At 54.4% G+C, this 20,983-nt stretch overlaps 1 protein-coding gene across 1 annotated transcript in view; it reads left to right on the forward strand.

The window, feature by feature from the left end:
- The window catches only part of ASTN2 (astrotactin 2), a 338,016-nt gene that overhangs the window by 250,275 nt on the left and 66,758 nt on the right, over positions 1-20,983 (forward strand).

Raw genomic sequence — 20,983 nt, forward strand, 5'->3', positions numbered from 1 at the left:
TCTGAAGGCTTCTCTGGAGATGTGTATAGGAGGGGAAGGGGAAAAACAAAAATACAGCGTGGCGGAAGGAAGTGATTTGCCTCTTTTGGGTAGGAGAGCTGTGAGCTGGAGTTCTTGAGTGAAATGACTTGAAGTGACTGTTTGATCCATCAGCCTGAAATGCTTTGGGGTGGTAGGTGCAGGGGGAAGGTCAGCACGCAGCAGCCAAGGGCTGCACAGGTCCATTCCACCGAGTGGGGATTGCGTGCCAGCAGTTAGAAGGACACTTCGAGTTACCTTGCACAGCCAACAAGGCAATCTGAAGCCTGCGATGTTTAGAGGGATCACTTAAGCAGCACATAACTTCTCCAGGGGAACCTGAACCTTCCCTGGGCTGGAGCTCAGTTTTCAGCTCAGGCCTGGGCTGAGCGCTCTGTGCCCTGCAAAGGCTTTGTCAGCAATTCAAGCCGTGCTCCAGGAGCTGTTGGGCAAGGTGCAGGGATGTGAAGGACGGAGCTGGATTTGAGCGAATCAATGATTTATTTCAGAAAACATCACTGGAGGCCTTGTGTGATGCTACTGCTGCTTAGAAAACCAGGCAAAACCTCCTACTGTGTTCTGCTCAAGGACTTTGGGTTTAGCTCATTAAAGAGGTTTGTGGGAGATGCCAGAGGCAGCCTGGTGCTGGCTGAAGCTGAGACCTGCCTTCTGCAAAGGGCCCCAGGTGCTGGCAGTACCGCATCTCCCCCACCTCTGGCTGGGGGGGCTGCAGGAGAAGGTTTCCACCCGCAGCTGGAGCGAGGCATTGCAAGGGCTTGTGGATGGGGTGATTAAAAACCTCCTTTGTTTAAAGGTTGGGCTCGGTCAGCTTGTGGCAAGGTGTGCGTAGCCAGGCTGTCTGCAAGGACGTGGCTGAACATGGGCACAGGGCTGGTGCTTCTGTGGCTGCTTTTACTGTCAGATGCAAACTTTTGTTCCATAAGATCTGGACTTTTTCTGCTGGGGAGAGCCAGAGCCCCCTATCCTCAGAGACCCCAGGTGTTTGCGGAGCCCCCCATGAGAAGGAGCTCTTCTTCCCTGCTCCTACATCAGTCCTACCCTGCAGAAACTTCCTCCTGCACCTTCTTGCCAGGGTTGTGTTTCCACTTCCTTTATTCCTTGGTGTACAAAAGGTGAGGCGTGGAGGAAGGCTTGCTCTTTATCTTGGAGGGGCATGCTCCAATAACGGGGAAGGAAAACAAGCCACCGAAGCGCCGTGTTTGGGATGGGGATTCCAGATCGCTCACACTCTGGTCAGACGAGGCCAGACCGGGGAAATGTGGGGTTGCTCCTTTGAAGTGGCTGGAGCTCTGCCTGGCAGCCAGAGTAGGAAATGCAGATTATTATTATTATTTTCTTTTTATGACTGCCATGTGTTAGGCGATTGAATTCATTGTGAGGAGCTGCCCTCCCCTCTACCTGCTCTAGGGGACTGTTCAGGACAGAATGACCCCATTAACAATTAAAGAGAAAAGCCAATCCTAAGCCTCTCCTTTTTTTCTATGCTGTTTATAACCAAACAACATTCCTTCCTTCATTCCTTTCTTACCCTACAGGCCCCTGATTCCAGATGACTTGACTCTGGCAAGTACCTTGCATAGGTTTGCAGAGCTGCTGGCTGCTACAGCTCTCAGGCTTTGCTTGGTACTGTGCTGCTTCACACTGACCCAAAACCCAGCCGTGGGGATTTCCTCACCACCATCACCTGCCTGACACACTGCAGCATGGCTCCATCCCATCCGAGCAGCATGCACAGAAAAAAGAAAATGAAGTCAACCCTAGAAGGGGGTTGCAGGAAGGGAGATTTGGAGGGTTTTATGGATATTGTCAGGTCTTCCTTCCCCACCAGTCCTGTGGCTGCTGGCAGGTAGGAGCAGGTTGCTCCCGTTGCTGGAGGTGCTCCTTGGGCAGTGCTGGGAGGATCTTGCCAGGTGTGAAGGCTCTTGAGAATGCTGCTCTTCATCCCTTGGATCTCTTGAGTTCAAGCATATAGCTTTTTTATGGTTGTCTTTTTATTGCAGTTGTAGCCATCTCTTTCAGTGATCCCTGGCACTAGCTATGCTCTTCAGTCCTGTGGCAAGCTTCACTTGTGGCTGGTACCTGGCCCCTGCCTTCTGCCCCCTGCAAAAAGCTTCCAGGCTCCCATACTTGCAAAACTCCTTGGCCTCCTCCTTGCTTTGCAACTGGAGGAGGAAGCCTTTCCCTTGAGCCACAAAATATTTGCTCCTCTTCTCTTTGGAGATGAGTCAGGAGTGAGGCTGGGGGCTGGTTGAACGCATGTCCCCTGCTCCTGGGATGGGGCAGAAGTAGCTGGGAGCTGGTGTGGGCCGGCTGCCCTCTGGCTGGATGTGGTTTATAAAGAGGCTTCTTACTGATGCTTGGAAGTGCACAGCCCTTGGACCATCTGATGCTAATAGGAGCAGTTCCCGAGGTGAACTTGTGTGCGAAACAAACCACGCTTTCAACACCACCACGTGGGGAGAGAGCATCTCTGCTCGGGAGCCAGCGGAGAAGACAGAGCAATTACATCCCAAACTGTTTATTAAAACTTGTGGAAATTACTCATAACTCCATGTGTGCGATGGCTTTGTAGTTGAGTGATGCTCTTTGTTTGAACATGAGGCTCTCGAAGAGGGCGCAGGCGCGTGTGTGTGCGCGCGGCCGGGCCGCCAGCGCATTATGTCATGGACGAAGCAGGCGCTGCACTTGAGAGAGGGAGAGAGAGAAATGTGTTTTACAGGGTGAGGTACAAACTGAAATGGCTGTGAACATCTGGAACTGATATTAGGCTTGGAAAATGTTTTCTGTCACTCCAACACTCCTCTGGAGGAAGGTTTCTGAAGTTAAGAAGCTCCAAAGGGGATGAGGGGGAGGGATGGGGGGATAACGTGACCACTGTGCAAAGTGCTTTTTATTTCTCTGGCCTGGTTGCCATAGCCAGGCCGTGTCCATGCCCCTATCAGATGAGGGACAGGGGGTATGTCCCCTCTAACAAGTGCTTGTTGTGGTGGCCTCACTTCAAAGGTCCCCAGCAAGAGCTGAGCCCTGCCATGTAAAATGTTCCTGTGTGTGGGGCACTGCGTCCTCCAGCCAGGGTGGGTAGAAAGCCCCTTGCCTTAGGAGGCTGGGTCCTGATGCTGTGTTTCCCCTTACTGTGCCTTAAACCCCTCTGCCAAGAACCTCACCTGGTGGAGGCAGTGGTTGGTGAAGGCTGGCCATGGTCCATCCTCCTCCGCACCTCTGTTCCGTGCACACAGCTCCCCAGGCTGCGCAAGCACGGCGCATCCTGCCCCAAAATAACCCAAGTGATGAAGGGTGAAATCTTCGGGCGTGGGTGGGAGCAGGCAGACCTGTGCGTGGCTTAGCACCCACCTGACCTCAGCCGTGATCCCCACCACAGGGGGGATTTCACGTGGGTGGGTGCAAGGGGGGGCTCCGGGGCTTTTGTGCTAGATCCCCTGTTTGTGCATGTGCACCAGGTGCCAGGACAGACGGAGCTGCTTCGTGCCGTGGTGGGTGGGGGGCACTGATGCACCCGGTGTGGGGTGTCAGTGGGCAGGAGAGGACTGGCCAGGCTCTGTGGCTTGGGGGTTGCAGTGATGAAGAGGCTCCTTGATGGCTGTCCCTGCTTGGGTGCAAGGGGGTGGTGGTGTGATGTTGCTGATCCTGCCTCCCGCTCATTGTGGTGGGGTGGCTGTTCAGCCTGGGGCAAAAATAACTGTGTTAGCCAGAAGCTTAGAAATTAAAGAAAAAGTGTTTTAAGTGCACTCGTGGCATGTGCACAGTGGGGCTGGGGGAGGACGGGGCAGTGGCTGTGGGCTTTGGCTGGGGTTGGGGTCCGTGAGCAGGGTCTGTGCCACCCTCGGGTTGGTGGCTGCGTTGCTGCTGTGATGTTCTTGAGCTCCTCTGTCTCTTTCTCGATGTTCTTCTCCCCAGTGAGGTTTTACAGAGGCTGATGGGGGCTCCCTGCTGCGTGCTTCCTCCTGCAGTGCCCAGGTGGTGCTGCTGTTTCTCTGGATGCCCCCGGAGCAGCCCGTGCCAGCATCCTCTGCTCCCAGTGCTGCCTTCAGCACCCATCCTGCAGCCCCTCCACATTGCTTCAGGGTAGAAACTGTGGGACCACTTCTATGAAAAGCACCAAGGGTGCTCGCTCCCTCTTACACCATTTCCCCCCTTCCCTCTGAACGAAAGCTTGCCCTCCTCCGGCAGCAGGAGCAGGCTGCCCAGTGGGCAGTCCCTGGATGTCTTGGAGGGGCCTGGGGAGGTGCCCACCACAGCACCTTGTGAGCTTCTGAGGCAGGAAGGGGTTCTCCCACGTTTGGTAGAGGACGGGGAAACCCAAGACACAGATAAATGACTTGTTTGAGGTCCTGGGAGCTGGGCGGTGAATTAAGCTCAGCACTAGGCCCTAAGCATTGAGCAGTCACGTTCCTTGGGCACGGAGCCGTCTCCTCCTGCTCGTGTTCCAGCATCCGGGTGGGTAGAACGGGGAAAATGCAGAGCAATGAAGTGCCCTAGCCCAGTGTATTCAGTTCCGTGAGGGCTTTAGGCTGTGATTGCCTGTGTCCTTTCAGTGGTGCCACTTCTGCAACTTGGTGTATGCCAGCAGCTGGGGATGTTGTGGGGCATTAGCTGGGAAGGAGCACACAGCAGGGGATGCCACTCGTTTGCTTTTACACACCGGTGCTGCTGTTGGCCATGAGCTGCCACGTCCCAGAAGGACACGTCCCAGCAGAGACCTCCAAGCCTTGCCCCTCACAATGTGAGGGGATGCTGGCTGCTCCTGGGTCTCTTCTGCTCAGCACTGATTGCAGTTGTAAGAAGAGCGAGCCTTCATCCAGAGCAGCTTGTAGCTCTCCAAGAAAGGAGGGGAACAGAAGTGCAGGCTGCTGAATGAGCTTGTTGGAGGTCGCGTAGACCTTGGAGCAGGAGAACACAGCCTTGGGCTGTTCGGGTTGCATAGGGGCTGTCTGTTACACCAGCACGGCCTGGCCGTGTGCAGCAGGGCTGTGACATGGAGGAGAGCCACCGGGTGAGCTGCAGAGTGCCAGGGGAACAGGCTAGGTGGAATAACTTCTGGGAGCTGAGGGAATGGCTACATAAACCTGTGTGTCACCATTGCAGGCTTCTCCAGCGCACTGCTGTTCTGCAGGGGACTCTCTGAATCTGCATCTCCTATAAAAGAAAATGAAATAGGTCAAACCAGAAGGTTCAGTGCTTTGTACACTTGCAAGTTTCACTCCGAATAGAGGCTGGAGCATCTTATTTATAACTGTTGTGCTCTCAGAGCATCCTTCTGACGTGGCTGGGGCTGTACAGAGACGGCTGTGGAACACTTCCACACCCCCCTTGTGTGCAAGCTGTGCTGCTAGGCGTGTGAAAAGCAGCCGCAGACTAGAAGGAGAGAAAAAATGATTTGGCCAGAACAAGTACTGTGCCTGTCAGGAAGGAGTCTGTGTGCTCTCCTTACAACCAAGTTACCTCCTTAAAATAATCTTTAGAGCCCTATTTCCAAGTGGGCTGGGCACCGCAGAGGTGACATTGCACTTCAAAAGCTGTAGGAGCTTGAGGTCAGTGGCTACGTGAACATCCAGAGTCTTAATGCCAACAAAGCGTGGAGGATATTCGGGCTGTAGTCCGTAAACCAGCTGCTGTTAAAGATGGCAATGATCTCGTGTGGGTGACACTGACTGCTGCTGTGAAGTCCTTCGGAGGCAAAGCGCTCTATACTGATGTAGGTGCCATGATTGTAGATGACTTTTTTGTTTGTTTCTAAGTAGGCCCAGGGGACACCAGCTCTGAGGCTGGTGGATCAGAGCTGAGGCTTGAAAAAGAAGCCACAATGTCTGGTTTCAGGAGATCACATCTTCTGCAGCTTTCTCAGGGGTGTCTGTGTGTTCGGCTTCCATTCAGAAGGGTCTTGGAGCATCACTGGAGTAGAGACCTGATGGTGGCCACGAGCTGGTGATCCACCACTGCCAGTCTCCTACTCAGTCCCTGCCTACTGGCTCCTCGTTGACCTGTGTGGACCTCCGTGGGTTTGAGCAGGGGGTATTTGGCTGGTGGTAACAGCCCCGAGGTGAGGACTGGCTCCCTCGGGCGCTGGGGGTGGAAATGCAGCAGCCGGGGCTCCTTGTGCTGCCGCCTCCTCTGTAACCAGCACACGGGTGAAGCTGTTTTCAATGCCCAGAGGACCTTACTCGAGCACTGAATCCACTTCACTTGTTAACAACAGGAAAGTTGATTCAAAAAGAAGCCTTTGAAGAGAAGGTCAAGTTTTTGGAAGCTGCTTCCTGGGCTGTGTTGTGTAATAACACCAAGCAAGTGCTTAATTTTGGCCATTACGCTCGCTGTGAAGCACTGACTTCTCTCCCACTGGGACAGCTGTAGTTATTTCCACCTACCAGTGTCATTTTTGTATCCTGGAAAGCAGAAGGGAGGTGGAGGGCTCTCAGCTCTCAATTAGAGTTGAGTCAGTTGCTGAAACATTTCATTAATTCACATTTCCATACGGTTGTTCCAGGCTTCTATTTTTATCTGCCCAGACACCTTTTGGACAGAGCCGGGCACTATCTTTGCCGTCTCCCAAATCCCTTTGTAGGTGGGGAGCTGGGGCTGGCCCTGGAGGACGGAACAGCCTGGATGGTGCCGAGGGCTCGGAGCTTGCCAAGGGCTCTGCACTCGGAGCCACCTCTGCCTCGTGGCACTGGGCAGCTGGAGATGCTCCCTTCTAGCAGAGAGGGCTCTGAACTTCTTAAATGGCAGTTAATGAGGCCAGGCATGGTTATTTTATTTTTTTAAGGTCTGTAATTTTATCCCCTAGGATAAAGTTTCTCCTGATCTGGAAAAGTCAAGGCCGCAAATCCGCCTTGTCAGAAAGCATCAGGAGAGAAGGCAGCTAACGCGGCTGGACTGCTCGTGGCATGCGAGCGCGTCAGTGAAACCTTTACGTGGGAGCCTTCATTGATTAGAAAAGCCTGTCTAGTCAATAAATTGTGACTGGGATTTGGAGGGAAGCTCGGTCTGCGTCTGCAGAGCTGGTGCTTGGCCATGCAGCCCAGAGAGAGTTGGAAAATGTGGGGCAAGGTGGATGCAACGCGACCCTGCTCGGGGCGGAAAGCTGGGTGTGAGTGCTGCTACGTGCACGGGGCTCCCATCTGGGGCTGGGCTACACCCCGGCCGGCCTTCCCTGCCAGGCTTGGACCTTCCTGGAGGCTTCAAGTGTTCTCTCTAACTGGAGCCTGAGATGAGATCCTGAATGGGGTGGTGGATCTGCTTTCCAGTCCTCTGCCTGCTGTTGGGGTTTCCCATGTGTGTCTTCATCTTGTCAGGAGGCTGAAATGCAATCTGGAAAGTTAGATGGCATTCCTCTGCACATCTCTGGAAAGAAATAAAGGTAGGAAAGAGATCAAAGGAGGCACATAGGCTGCCCTGGAACAACCTATCCTGTCCTGTTTGAAGCCCAGGAGGTACTCTGGGGACAGACAGAAGCCAGGGTGGTAAATCAGCCTTGCCCTGAATGTTACAGCTGTTCTCAGCTGGGATCCTGCTCTGCCAGCATCAAGGCTGATCTAACCCAGGTGGGTCCGTGCTAGGTGGCCCTTTGTCTCTCCATCCTGTATGCCCTAAGGACCGCCACCTCCCATCCCCTGCCTCCCTGCTCCGCAGGATGCTGCGGGCTGCTCTGGCTGAGCCATGGCTCGAGGCGGAGCGCTCCCTCTGTTCCCTGTGTTGCTTTGGCGTGAGGGAAGTTAAGCAAAAACCAGAGAGGGATTAAGCCTTGAGTCAGGGGATTTGCCAATTAAAATAGCTGCTCCTCCTGCAGGTTTTGTGTGATACAGGAGTAGGGAGAGACCCTCCCCGTCTCTGCTGTGACCCCTTCCCAGTTTGTTCAGCTTGCTGGGGATTGAGATGTGGCTCTCAGGAGGGAGGGGGCAGCTGGGTCTGTGTTACACTGCCTGCTGTTTGGATAGGATAAACCTTTCCTCCCTGTAATTGGGTGATTGGACTTGGGAGCTTTCTCAGATATTAATCTGGAGACCCCAGAGGGGGTCAGATTAGGTTATGGAGACAAAATAGGAAATACTGCTGTGGCTAGTTTGGGTTATGGGGGATAGAGGGGATATTCTGCAGCGTTCCCCTGCTGGGCTCCCACTGATGGAGGGGTCAAGGAGCGGTCTTATCTCAGCATCACGTTGACTTGGTCTTTGCTGGGAGCGGCTGCCTCTGAACTCTTTCCTCCCCTGTAATCCTGCTGCTCCACGGAACAGGACCACGATCTCTCCTTTGAAGTAGGGAGGGGTGGGCAGCGATGACCTGCTGCTGGGGCTTGCGAACAGAAAACTTTTTTTTTCTTCTCCCAAATGGGCATTGTGTCATGAGGAATCCTGGGGTAGAGACAGCTTCATTTTCTGAGCTGGTGTCACTTGGACAGTGAGATCTTCCTCCTTGCTATCCGGTTGGAGGGAAGGGTTTTATTTTTTTAATGGTCCAGAGTGGGTGACTTACAGCAGTGGGCACATCAGTGCACACTTTCCTTTGTCCTGTGTGATAGATGTACATGAGGAAAGATGTCGTGTCAGTCCCGTCAAAGCTGCTAAGATGAGCTTGTACCCAAGTATTTCAGAGCTGTGCTATTTAGGAATGCTGCACTGAAGCAGCATCCTGGGGGTATTGGCAAAGGGAAATCCCCCATGCCTGTGCTGAGACCCATTTGGTGTGTGGGGTGAAGCCTGCACGCTGCCCTGGGAGCAGCTCCGAGCGCTCCTGGACGTGAGCTCTGCTGACACAGAGCTGGCTCCAGGCTGCAGCGCTGCTTCCAGCCCTCGTTTCTCTTTCGTTAACAGTGAGATGGCAGATGGGATGGCTGCTGATTTAATGAGGGAAGCTTCTGATCACAACCATTGAAGTGAAACCCCGAGTTTTTTTGTGGTGATTTGGTGACTCACCCTGACAAAGCTGGGGTAGGAAATACCTCGTTGGCTCCTTTTCCTATGCAGCAGCCTGGCTCCTACACTTGCTTTGCTGTCCTTGGGCCTGCCCTCACCAACACGAGCATTTTACACCCGCTGGTAAGACCTGAACTTCAGCCTCAGATATCCGTGGTCCTGTGCAGCCTGGTCAATTAGCTGCCTTTAATGAGGCTCACGCTTTGTTTCCCTGGTGCTAACCCTAAACACTGTCCTGGGGGGGACTGGTGAGCTGGGGTGTTTGGGTACGGCTGGGCGACCCCACTGCCTTCTGCCCTCTGGCACACACGTGTGTGTACATGTGGGGACACTGAATGCAGGAGTGCGGAGCAGCTAGCACCATGGCTGTCCTGGGAGAAAAGGGCTTGCACGCAGTCACAGATAATACTTGGCTTTCCTTTGTCCTCTGTGTCATCTGTGGAAATCAATAAATCTCACTGACTTCATTGTACAGCCTGGGAAATTGAGGCACTCAGCAGTAATGGCCAGAAATTGTTTGTGGAGTCTTGTTCGGAGGAGCCAGTTAAGAAGAAGTGGTCTAAGCTCATGTACAGTTAATATTTACTGTGATTTTTTTCCTCTCAAGCCACAAAATTTTACACTTGGCTTCAGGCTATTTTCAGTTCTGTTTCCAGTTCCTGTAGGCAACCTCTGTGCCTTTTTGGTAAATGGAGCATGTCAAGCCCAGGCGAGTGTGCCCATCCTGCCAGGGGCCGAGGCAAGCAGGAGCTCCCCCGAGGCACTGAAGAAGCCTTTGGGTCTGCTCCATCCTAACGCAGCCCCGGGGAGGTGTGTGCCGGCTGCTGTCCGAGAGCTCCCTTGGGGCAGCCCAGAGTCATGGATGGGGAGATGGCCACCACTGGGGACCCTGATGGGACAACATGTGGTGACTGCAGGGACTATTCCCCCTTGGTGTCCTGGCTTCACTCAAGGTCTTGCTGCAGCCTGCAGCTGATGGAGTCTCCTCTGTCAGACCCTCGGGATAGTGTCTGACTGCATGCCCGGACTCAGCACCCACCCTGGGATGAAGCCAGGAGCCCATTGCCTCCTTTAGGCTGAGGAGCTTTCTTTGCAAGTCCTCAAGGATGGTCTAAGAGGGGCAGCAATAACTCCTTACAGTGGGGCACCAAGACCTGGAGGGCAGCTGCGTTCTCCCCTCCCTGGGATCTGGGGAGCACTTCTGGTGCCTGCCCTGCCTCTGTGTGCAGAGTCCCATCCCGATGCCGGGGCTTGTTGGGAGCAGGGGTGGAAACCAGTATGTGAGCCGGGAGGGGGGACACAGGGTGCTCTGGGCATGGCTGGGCTCCGCAGCCAGCCAAAAAGGCACGCTGTGCTCGCCCCAGCTGTGCACCGCTGGGGTTGCTGCTTGGCATCTGCCTGCATCCTCCAGCCACGAGCAGCTGGCGCATTCATTGGGAACACGCCGAGCTGCACTGGCACCGACCCCGCTTTGGTGCTGCTGGGTCAGCCAGCTCCATCCAGCTCTCATTTGTGGGCCGATCCTGCACCCCAGGAGCTGCAGGAAGGGTGCTTCCCCCCCAGGGTACCCTGCAAGGAGATGCCCACATCTGTGGGCAGATGGTGCTGCGGACACCAGAACTGGGGTTGGAGGTGGGAAATTCCTTCCTCCCTGCACCCCAGCACTCGTCAGCTGACCTCCACGAGCACGTGATATGTTCCCTTTATCTGCTAATATTAGCCATAAAACAATCCAGCTCTGTCCGTAATCCTGTTAGAGCCTTTGACTCTTGCTCCTGTGACTCCCAGCAGCTGTAATTGCGGATACTCATGCTCGTGATTAATGGCTCGGTTCATCTCCAGTGGCACCGGTTTTACATGTGAAGCCTGCTTCCCCCGTAACGATTTGTGCAAAGGGGAAATAATCCCTGTTAGAAAACCAGCAGCACAGAAATGTGGCATTGGCATCTTGTCTTCATCCGGCCCTTCTGCCTCCTGTCCATCTTCTCACTCCTCTCCCCTCTGCCTTTCATCCCCATGGTTACTGAGCGAACAACCCTAATTGCCGTGGGCTTTAATTTTGCTGCCCTGGAGCCGATAAATCACTTCGATGCGTGGAGCATTTTCATGCTCCTTAACAAAAGGAGTGGGATTTTCTCCTCTGCTGCGTGTTTTACAAGTGACTAATTGCATCAAGGCACCTTTGAAGCAATGACTTCATCAATTGCTCATCCCGCAGATGCACGGCTGGTTATATATGCCTGATCAGAATCCTACATTTATTAGGATTAATTTATTCTCCGATCATTTTTCTTCTGCCGCAAGGACAGGGAAGTTGAGTGATGTTACTTGCTCAGCTACGTAAGCACGATTTCTTGCCTCATTACTGAGCCTGAGATATTTTTGTTGCGTGCTGAAACTTCTCCAAATGAGAGTGAGTGATGTTATGTCTCAGACAGGAGTTATCTTGGGACACCACAGAAATCAAGTTATTTCAGGGTGCCTACAAATTGGCTTTAGATCCTCGCAGCCTTTCTTCTTAGCTTTCCCGCCTATTTGTCATGGGACACATGTCTGCGTGAGCAATAGTAAGCAGTTGGGGCTTTGTGTAAAGGGCTGGTGTTTCTCCCAGCTAGAAGCCGTCTGAAAATAGGGACGCTTGCACTAGGTTAGCAATCCTTCTGATGCTGCTGGTAAATGTGCTCACAAGCAGGAGGGGTGCTGAAGGACTGGCCGTATAAAAAGGGATGCGGCGAGCACGGGCTGAGCATCTCCAAGGAGGAGGCACTTGGACTGGTGAGGACAGAGCAGTAAACACGGGCGAATTCACACATTTTCTTAAAAGCTGTGGTCAAACCCTTTTGCAGGAGTAGTGCCTGATAACAATTGCCAGAAGCCCTCGACTCTGCTCCTCGCCTCCCACCCCAGAAAGGCTCCTCTCGGGGAGGGACGGAGCTTGTTTGCAGCCAGGCAGGAATTTTGCCTCGTCTACTTCCAGTCTGGCGTCTGCCCTTAATTCACTGCTGGCCCCAGCGGTCGCCTGGGGGGATTTTGCAGCAGTTTTAATGGACCAAATGGGGTCACTTTGAACTGGAGCTGTGCGGCCTGGGGGGGCCGTGGCAATGCTGGGGAGCCTCAGCTGGCTGCTGGGCAGGGCTGGGGCGAGAAGGTGCAGGAGCGGGGATGGAGTTTGGGAGGTTTCCTTCGGCTGGGGAGCGAGGGAGCCCACAGCACGGGCAGGGAGCATGCTCATGCGGCGTTGGGGAGCTCAGGTTTGGCCGGAGAGCAGAGAAAAGGAGGTGGCTGCTGTGGAGAGGTTGGCGGGAGGGCAGCACTGGAGCTAGGAGCCGTGCTGAAGCCCGGAGCCGTATAGAGGCGTGCTTGTTTTGTTTTGCCAACAGCAAGCTGGCAGGAAATCGCCTGTTTTGATGGCAGATCTGCTGTCCTGCTGGCTGTCCAGCATGGGTTCGCATCGCCTCGATCAGGGCTGCCTCCTAACAAGGGGCAGAGCAGGGACCCAGCCGGCACGGAGCCCCTGTCCCACTCTCCCCATGGCAGGGGGCTTGCTTTGGGGTGGCCAAAAAGGGATGTTGCTGAAAAAAGCATGTCAAGAAGCAGGGGCTGCTGGTAACTGAGGGTCTTTGCCTACAGAGGGGGCTCCTGCACTGCCCGAGGCCGGCTGGGCTGGGGAGGCAGGAGCGGGGCTGCGGAGGCTGCCAGCTGACCTTTCTCAAACAGTTCATGGGTTTCCAGAGCAGCCGAGGTGTCAGCGGTGTAGAGCAGTCACAGCTTCCCAGGCACTGGAGGAGGAAGGCAGGGGGCACTCGAAAGGGGAGGAAAAGGCTCCGGCCTGGAAGGGTGGAAACCTTGCAACCCGTTAACTGTTTCTCCACGGCGAGAGGCGGAAAGCAAACCAGGGTGTGCTTTGCTCCTGCGCCTCGCTCGCGCCCGTCCTTGCTGCCCTGCTCTCCTCTTGCCCTGCCTGGGCTTCTCTCCTGGCTCCTGCAAAGGCAGGACCTAGGTGGGGACTGGGAGGGTCGAGGTGACAGATCGGCTCTGCCCCAGCACGTGGAGCAGACCTGGACCGAGCAGCGTGTTGGAAAGCAAAGCGTGCTCCGAGCAGCGTGCAGCACGAGCCAGGGACTGCTTATGCAGAGCCCTCTGCTCTGATGAAGTCTCTGCAGTCAGATTTAATTAACAGGCATGGGCACACAGAAAAAAAACCTCAAGCCCTCTCCTAACCAGTGCGTTTCAGCTATCTTTGCTCGCTGGAAGTGCGTTTGTCTCGAACGAGGGAAAGGGCTCGGAGCTGCGCTGTGGCAGCCCAGCAGTAACACGCTGTCATTCGCGGCTGACAAAGCTCGGGAGTAAATTAGCAGGCAGAGTCTGTGAAAGGAAATGTTTCCTTAAACGTTTCCATAAAAGCTAATTGGCCTGTAAGAGCCGCGTACCTGTGGGCGCGCGGCGTTCCAGGGGTTCAGCGCTCGGGGAAGCTATTCCTGGCTCTGCTAACAATGTTCGGTGTGACTTTGAGCAGGTCGTTTCAGTTCCCTGTGCCTTGGTTTCCCTGTCTGAAATGAGAAAAATACTCCCTTCCAGAGCACTGATAAGGTTCATGCACTAAAATTTTATTACTCGGATGGAGTTCCTTGGCAGAGGGATATTATGGAGAAAGAAGGTTAATGATGATGGTAGGCAGAGAATAAAAAAGAAATTGCTGTTTTATTTTTATTTTGTTCTTTAAATGACGTTTAATAGCCAGTTTTCAATTCAGGAATAAAACCCAGTCCTCTGTGACCACCAAATTATTTCGCAAATGCTGTTCTGTGTGCAGACGGAGGAGAGGAGCTCACCCCTTCTCTCCGCTCTTAGGAGCAATCAGCAAAACGCGTGTTGGAGCAGCTGATCTCCAGAGAGATTTCCTTTTCCCAATTAGGATTCTCATCCTCATTCATGAATAATGAAGAAAGCACTTCCCAAGAGGCCTACATGAGGTTTCACAGGTCTCTTAGTGCCGTATGGCTGGGGTGGAAGCGCTGCTGTGCTGGGCACGGTGCGCGTCGGGGCCGCTCCTTCCCACAGCTGAGGCTGGGGGGGACTGAAGAGGAGCAGGGCAAGGGGAAGTGCCCGAGGCGGGGTGGGAAGCCAGGCAGGCTGGGAAGCACTTCTTCCAGAAGGAATTAAAGGCTGAACCGAGCCGTTATCCCCCCCAGACCAACGCTGAATGCTTCCAGAAGCATTTCTAGGTGAACGTGCCCCACCGTTGCGGTGACCTGGGGAGCAGAGGTGCCCCTTCCAGGATGAGCCTGTCCCACGGTGTCCTGCCTGGCCCCCCCCGGTGTGTCATCCTCACCACAGGCTGCGAGTGCCAACCACAGCAAAACACAGCACGCTCAGAGGCTGGGTGTTAGCTTATTTATTTATTTTTTTCCCCCGTTTGTTTTTTTTCCACAAACACTAGCTACGTCAAAAATGCCACGTTTGTCACCCCCCAAACTATTACAAAAGCTAAGGTCAAATTCATGGAATAGTTTTGGCTGGGGAAAAGAGCAAGGGTGAGGAGCTGGGTCCCCACTGGGTGAAGCGCGGGGGCTGCAGGACGCTGTCTCCTCTCCTTCCGCTGCCTGTGGCCGAGGGTTTCCCGTCCCCAGGGCAGTGTCCAGCCGCGGGGTGGCAGCTCTGTGTGTGAGGATGCTCTCGGAGCTCGCGTGCTCTTTTTTTCCTGCTCAGTTCCACTGTGTGGAAATGCCTCGTGAGATGTGGCTTGCTAGGGGAGGTGACGTCTTTCCTTAGGCAGCCTAGTGGGAGAAGGAAATGGGAGAAAAAGGACAGACTTCTGGATGTGCAGCCCATTGTTAGTCTGGCTGATCCAGATTGCCATCCTCCTTCCCTCCTCCTGCTCCGAGCGCTCATTGGAGAGGCTCTCGCTTCCACCCTGGGGTCCCCACGGAGCAGGGACAGCGATGGAGAGCAGCCCGCCAACCTCACATGGGTGGTAGCACAAAAAAGCCTCGGGCCATTGCATTGTGGTTCTCCGTGCAGGCGGGTTTGACTTCCGAGTGTCTCTCAGCTCGCCGTTGTCTTTTTGCTGCTCAGGACATCGTGCGCCGCTGCTGCAGCCCTGCTCCTTGTTTTGTGGAGCAGCTCATCCCTGGAGCAGAGCATGGCCTTTCCCTGTGGCCATTCCTTGGCTGTGGTGCTGAGCACAAGCCCTGCAGCTGCTGGCTTGCCCGGCACAGTGCTGGCAAGCCAAAACATCCAACAGAGAGCAGCCAGGCTCTGATGGGCCAGGCCCTTGGTGCTTGTTGGAAAATCCTCCTGGGCAGATGAGAGCACTTCCCCCTAAGGCAGGTCAGGCTCCTTGCTCGCACCAGCAAGCTGACTAACAGTAGGTGGAAGAATCCCACCCCAGTGCCTGTGTTCAACTGTAAAGCGCCAGGCATTGCTTGTCAGCTTTGTTGTTGACCTCTTGCCTATCTCTGAGTTTCTTCCCACCCGTTTAAATTGTTGCTTTTGTTGCCTATTTCATAGGCTTGTAAACAAGGATTCTTGCACTGTCCCCATCCCCTCGTTGTGTTTGCTCAAAGCTCTTCCCAAAACTTGCTCACTCTGTGTAAACAGCCCCTTTTTTGCCTCATCCCCATGCCCTTCTCCCTCATTTCTTCGCTTGGCCTTGCCTGGCTGTGTCAGGGAGGGTTCAGCTCTGGTTGCAGGGTGCAATTTCGAAGCTTGTGCTGTGCTGAGGAAACCAAGGGGCCGTGCTCCCCTCAACCCCTCCACCTTCGTAAATATCGCGGTGAATCTGTGGGGACAAGGGTTGATTGGTGTTCAGTTTTCTTATATCTCCCCCATCTGTGTCTGCTGATGTGGGGCCGCGACGGTGACAGTATTTGAAGCAGGAGCTGTCTCTTGATACTTATGTGTAAATCTCATATGACAAGACCCTGAGCTCTCTGGGGACCTCTAGGTGCTACTGTAAGATGAAATGATCAAATACCACTGCACGGCAAAATGTCACGGTGCATCAGTAAAACTCGTCTCTGTAAATAAGAGGAGCTCGGTCTATCTCTCTGTTGTAGAGCCATAGGGCGTGTTGTTGCCAGATGAGCCAGATAGGTTTGTGTAAGGAATGATGGGAGTTGATTGGAATTGGACCAAGGAGAGGCGATTGCCCCCGGTGTGGTTCTCTTCCCCCCTGCACCCACCTGGCTCCGGGTCCTGCAGCGTTATCGGCATGTACTCACACCAGGAATAAAGCCAGCCCTCCCTTTTTTTTGACCTTAAGTGATGGTTTAGGATTTCTTTTATTTGTGGACCTCGTCTTGGCCTTCTCCCGCTATTTGTCTCTCCAAAAAAAGAATTCTGCTCTTTCAATTTCTGAGCCCAAATTGGAGGGGGGGGTATTACCAATCGGGATCAGTAAATAGCTCATCTGCCTTCGTAACACTTAGCATTTAGATAGTGCTTTCCATCGTCAGAGCCCTTTGCAAACTCCAGGTAATCCTCCCAGCACCCCTCCAGTCGGGTAAGTATAACTAATCCCAAACAAATAGCTTCAGTGTGGAACTAATGTAGAGAATGGATAAGAGTAATTTCAGGTTTAAAAGAAAACTAGTGGATAATCTCGCAAGAAAATTAGAAAAAAAAAAAAAAGGGCAGAGGGAAAGAAAACAAGCCCAAGCTATTGATTGTGAAAGTTAAGTTGCTTCAACTCATTGACTGGCATTTCAAGTAGCCAGGACAGGTTGCAAATATTGCAACTACTTAGCATAGCCTTGCCATTTGGAGGTATAGAGTACATCAGAGCTTCAATAATATGTTAAAATAGTTAAATTTAAAATGCATTCAATAATTTTTGTGTTAAAGTTCATTATTTTTCCTATCACTTAACAAAAAAATCTTGTAAATATTGAATTTCCTCCTTTTTGTGTGTTTATTTAATAACTGTATTTACTTATTCATTTTCTAATTTCCTCCTCCTTCTGTCATCTCTGGAAACTGGAGCTTAAGGAGATTTGCCTGCCCTTGGTGGTAGTTTAGTCAAAATACCTTGTCACTTGTGTGTCTTGGTGCACTTTTTCCCAAGTCTGGTTGAACAGTTGTGTTTGGTCACCAAATGAACTCATTAATCCATGTTCCATTTGGGACAGGTTTTGGGGGAGAAATGGCTCAGAATTTGGTTTTCTTTAGAAACTGAGAACCTGTTGTTCCAGAGGACGACTTGTGTCCCTGTGTGTCCTGCACCACGTGCAGGATCCCGAGTCCGAGGTGGTGATGCCCAGGCTAGGAAGGAAGCTGCAGGGCGAGGTTGGGTTTTCCAGCTCTGGTGGCTCGAGTCCATTTCTCTGCTTTCCAGCGTCAGACATGGGCACTGGACCAGACCTAGGGCTCCAGCAGACCAAGTCTGTTCTGAAAACCCATGTGTGTGTATGAGTATTTGCCCGTTCAGGACTCAAGGATCCTTGCAGGCTGACAGTGAGCTTTCCCGGAGCTCGTTTCTGGTCTCCCAGGAGACCTCTGAACAGGTCTGTCGGGGTTTTACAGAGGTGTGCTTGCAGATACCACTGCAAACCAAAAGTAGCTATAGAGGATCATAAGGACCTTTAGTACCAGCTCTGTTGCTCTCAAGTGCTTTTCTCCCTTACATTCACCTAAACCCCAAATCCACCGCTGCCTGCCCCGGGTATTTCTAAGCAATTACGTATTTGCCTCGGACTTTTTTTCCCCTCCATCCTCAGCCCTATGTTTTGAAAGGAGAGCAACTGAAACAGGCCTGAAGAGCACTGAGCATGGCCGCTGATCACAGGGATGGAGCTTGGGGATGCACAAGGGGTCCAGGGGACACCCGGGACAGGCGCCTACCCTCCCCTCCACCCGCCAGACCCCTCTGCAGCGACCTTCTGGGGAAGAAAGAATAATAAAGGCTTGGCAGGTCTGTTCACACTGTGTAAAATTGAATTAGCAGAGGTATGTGAGGAACATGGCTCAATTTCCATGGGGATGAGGAGATCTTTATCACCTCCCCCCCCCCCCCCCCCCAGGATTATCCTGTGCAGCACAAAGCCCCTTTTGGGGCTGGCGGGCAGACGTCCCTCGGTGTGCCTCACCGGGGTAAAACCAAGGTGATGTCTGAGCCAGGCTGGGCTGGGGGCTTAGCCACAGCGGGAGGTGGGAGGGGGAAGGCAAGCAGTGAGGCTGCAGGGACCAAAATGAAGATGTTCAAAGGTGCAGGCTGGAGAACGAGTGGTGACAGGAGCCAAGGACCGCCTGTTGTTTTCTGCCCCCACTCCTTGGTGAGGTGTGGCACCTCTGACCAACCCGCAGGATTTAGAGAAAGCTGCTCAGGGGGCATTGCACCCTGATTCCCAAAATAAGAGCACCAGCTCCTCTATCTGCTGCTGCTGACCCCTGCCTCCCCTGCGTTCAGTGGGAGATGAGAAAAGGGCCAGGACTCCATCCACAGAGCTGTTAGCCCTGCTATGAAGGAGTTGTCACCTGCCTGCCACAGAAAGGTCCCCGCAGCCCGTTGGAAACCCAGCCCAGTGCAGCCTGGGGAAGGGCTGAGCGGGGGTGGCAGCACCATGAGCCTGGTTTCACTGTGGGTGGCAGTGCCACGAGCCTGGTGTCACGGTGCCGGTGAGGGGCAAGCGGTGGGAAGGACATCACAGTGAGGCTTTGGGCTGCGGGCGGCGATGTGGAAAGGAGAAGCAAGGAGCCCAGCTCGCACACACCCCTGTGCGGCCAGGCCGAGCTCGGGAGCGAGCGGCCTCTTTGCTTCCTCCCCATGCACCCCGCAGCGGGTGGGTGGGGAGGGCCAGGGCTGGGTGGGGACCTGGCCAAGTCACTCGGCCTCGCTCGCCAGCTCAGCTGAGCTGGGGCAGCGGGTATCCAGCGCCGGGGCGCTTCTGGGGCCGCAGCAGGGAGAAGAGCTGTGTGCCCCCATGGTGCTGTGAGGGCCGAGGAGAAAGTCCTCGAGTGGTGTGGGGTAGGTGCACTCAGGCTTTAGGGTTATCTGAGAGCAGAGTCCTGCCACGTTAAGTGGGAAGTTTGTTTCTTATGGTGTGAGCAGCGCAGGAACTGCTTCAGAGCAAAGGGCGAGGGGCTGCTGAGGGCAGAAGGGAGCCCAGAAAAACGGGAGACACAACCAGGGCACACATGGAGGGAGCCGTGCAACAGCCCCCAGGAGAGCCAGCCCAGCCCTGGGGCACAGTGGGGTCCTTGGGGGGCTGTGAAGCTGGGAGAGCAGCTGGGCCCCTCCTGCCTCCATCCCCGTCAGCTGGCTCTGTCCCTCTCGGCAGTGTTCCCCCACCCCAAAGCTCTGTGTCAGGACGGCAGCAGCCCCATTCTCAGGAGTGGCCCTGCCAGGGCTGCTCGCTGTGACCTGCCCGTCCGCGGCTGGGAAACAGGGCCCAAAACACCACGCGAGGAGCAGCTGTTCCCTCTGGGTCACTGCCCACCCTGAGCACCGCAGGCCAGGCTCTGTCAGCACTGCCCCGCATGCCGACGAGCCTCGTTTTTCTGCTTCAGGGAAGCCTGCTTGCTCGAGGTGCGACCCTTCACTATTGTGAAAGTTAAATTTGTTGTTTGCCAGAGGGTTGGGCACAATCTCTGCAGCTGGGACCCTTCTTGGTCAAGCCTGGCCCCTTAAGGCCTCTCTTGCACCTCTGTTATTCCCCCAAAACAGCAACCTCGGTCACCAAATGCTGTTGTTTTGCAGCGAGGAGCTGCTCCCTTCCCAGTGTGTGTGGCTGCTGGTAAACACATGCTACTTCTGTGCAGCACCTGCGTGCGAGGGTCTTGTGAAACCTGACATCCTAACACCTTCCCAGACGGGTGGGAGGTGAAGGAGCGTTCGAGGTGCTGCTGTTGGGTGCCCTCGGCCACCTCCCTCCTCCTCCCAGCACAGCAGGGCTGCAGTCGGCAGGTTTGGCGCAGGGGGAGGCAAGGCAGCATTGCCCCTGCTCACCAACGGGTTAAAAGCAAGCCCCTTGTACAGGCCAGGCCGTGCTGCTGGGGGAAACACGGTGCTGAGCTGTGGTGCTGAGTTCAGCCCCGGAGCCAGCATGAGCCCCAGCGCGAGCTCTCCATGCGCTGTCTCCCATCCCTGTGCTGAGCCCGCAGCCCTCCTGCTTGTTTGCTTTGTCCTGTAACCAGCCTGTTTATTGTTCTGAAAAGGTTAAATTGGTCAGGGAAAAAAAAAATGGATTTTTTTTTCTTCCCCTTTCTAATGAGAGTCTGGGGACCTTTTCCCTGCTGACGTCAGAGTCGTATCCAATAGCCTTTGCAGTGAGGCCTGATTTGCAAAGGACACCCTGGGGTAAAGCAAAAGTCTTGGTGGAAACCTTTAAAAAGAAAAAGCACCCTCCGAGATGACTTTCTGCTGCTTTTATGTCCTGATTTCACCTTCTAATTACCAGCCCGGCCTTATTTATTTATTTCAACCCGGGGAGGCCGCCTGCAGCCCCCCGTGCGTGTGCGCGCGCTCCCTGTCCCGTCCCTCCCCGCGCTTGGCTCTCCCCCCCCCAGCTGCCATGCAAGGCGAAGCCAAGCCCGAGCAGCTGGGCTGCTGCGTCCTGCCTTGGCCGGGAAGCCGAGGGGGCCCCGTCTGGGTCGCTCTGAACTCAGGCAGCCCCAGCGCTGCCATTCGCGGCGCCGCAGCACCGGCTGGCTCGGGGGCCGCCACCGCCGCCTCCCTCCCATGTCCAGGATCGGGCAGCGGCCAGGGGCAGCTGGGGGTCTGCCCTGTGCTCCCACCAGGATGGGGTTTTGGGGGCTGTGCCCCAGCCCTGATGATCCCAGTGGGATCCCCGATGGGATCGTCAGAGTTGCCACGCAGCCCTGTCCCCGCAGCAGGACCGTTGAGGGTGGAGGTGGCAGGGAAATAATTTTCGCTTGCCCAGTGCCACGCTGCGGAAAGCTGCCAAAACATCCAGTTTTGTTGTCGTAGAGGGTTTGTTTTCATGGAAAATCTTTACATTTTCCGTTAAAAGCTTAGCTGCCTCTTCCTGCCTGCCCGTGCTGCTGAGGGACGGAGGCCT

The sequence above is a fragment of the Cygnus atratus genome, chromosome 19, assembly GCF_013377495.2.
Source record: "Cygnus atratus isolate AKBS03 ecotype Queensland, Australia chromosome 19, CAtr_DNAZoo_HiC_assembly, whole genome shotgun sequence".
In the NCBI taxonomy this organism is placed as follows: domain Eukaryota; kingdom Metazoa; phylum Chordata; class Aves; order Anseriformes; family Anatidae; genus Cygnus; species Cygnus atratus.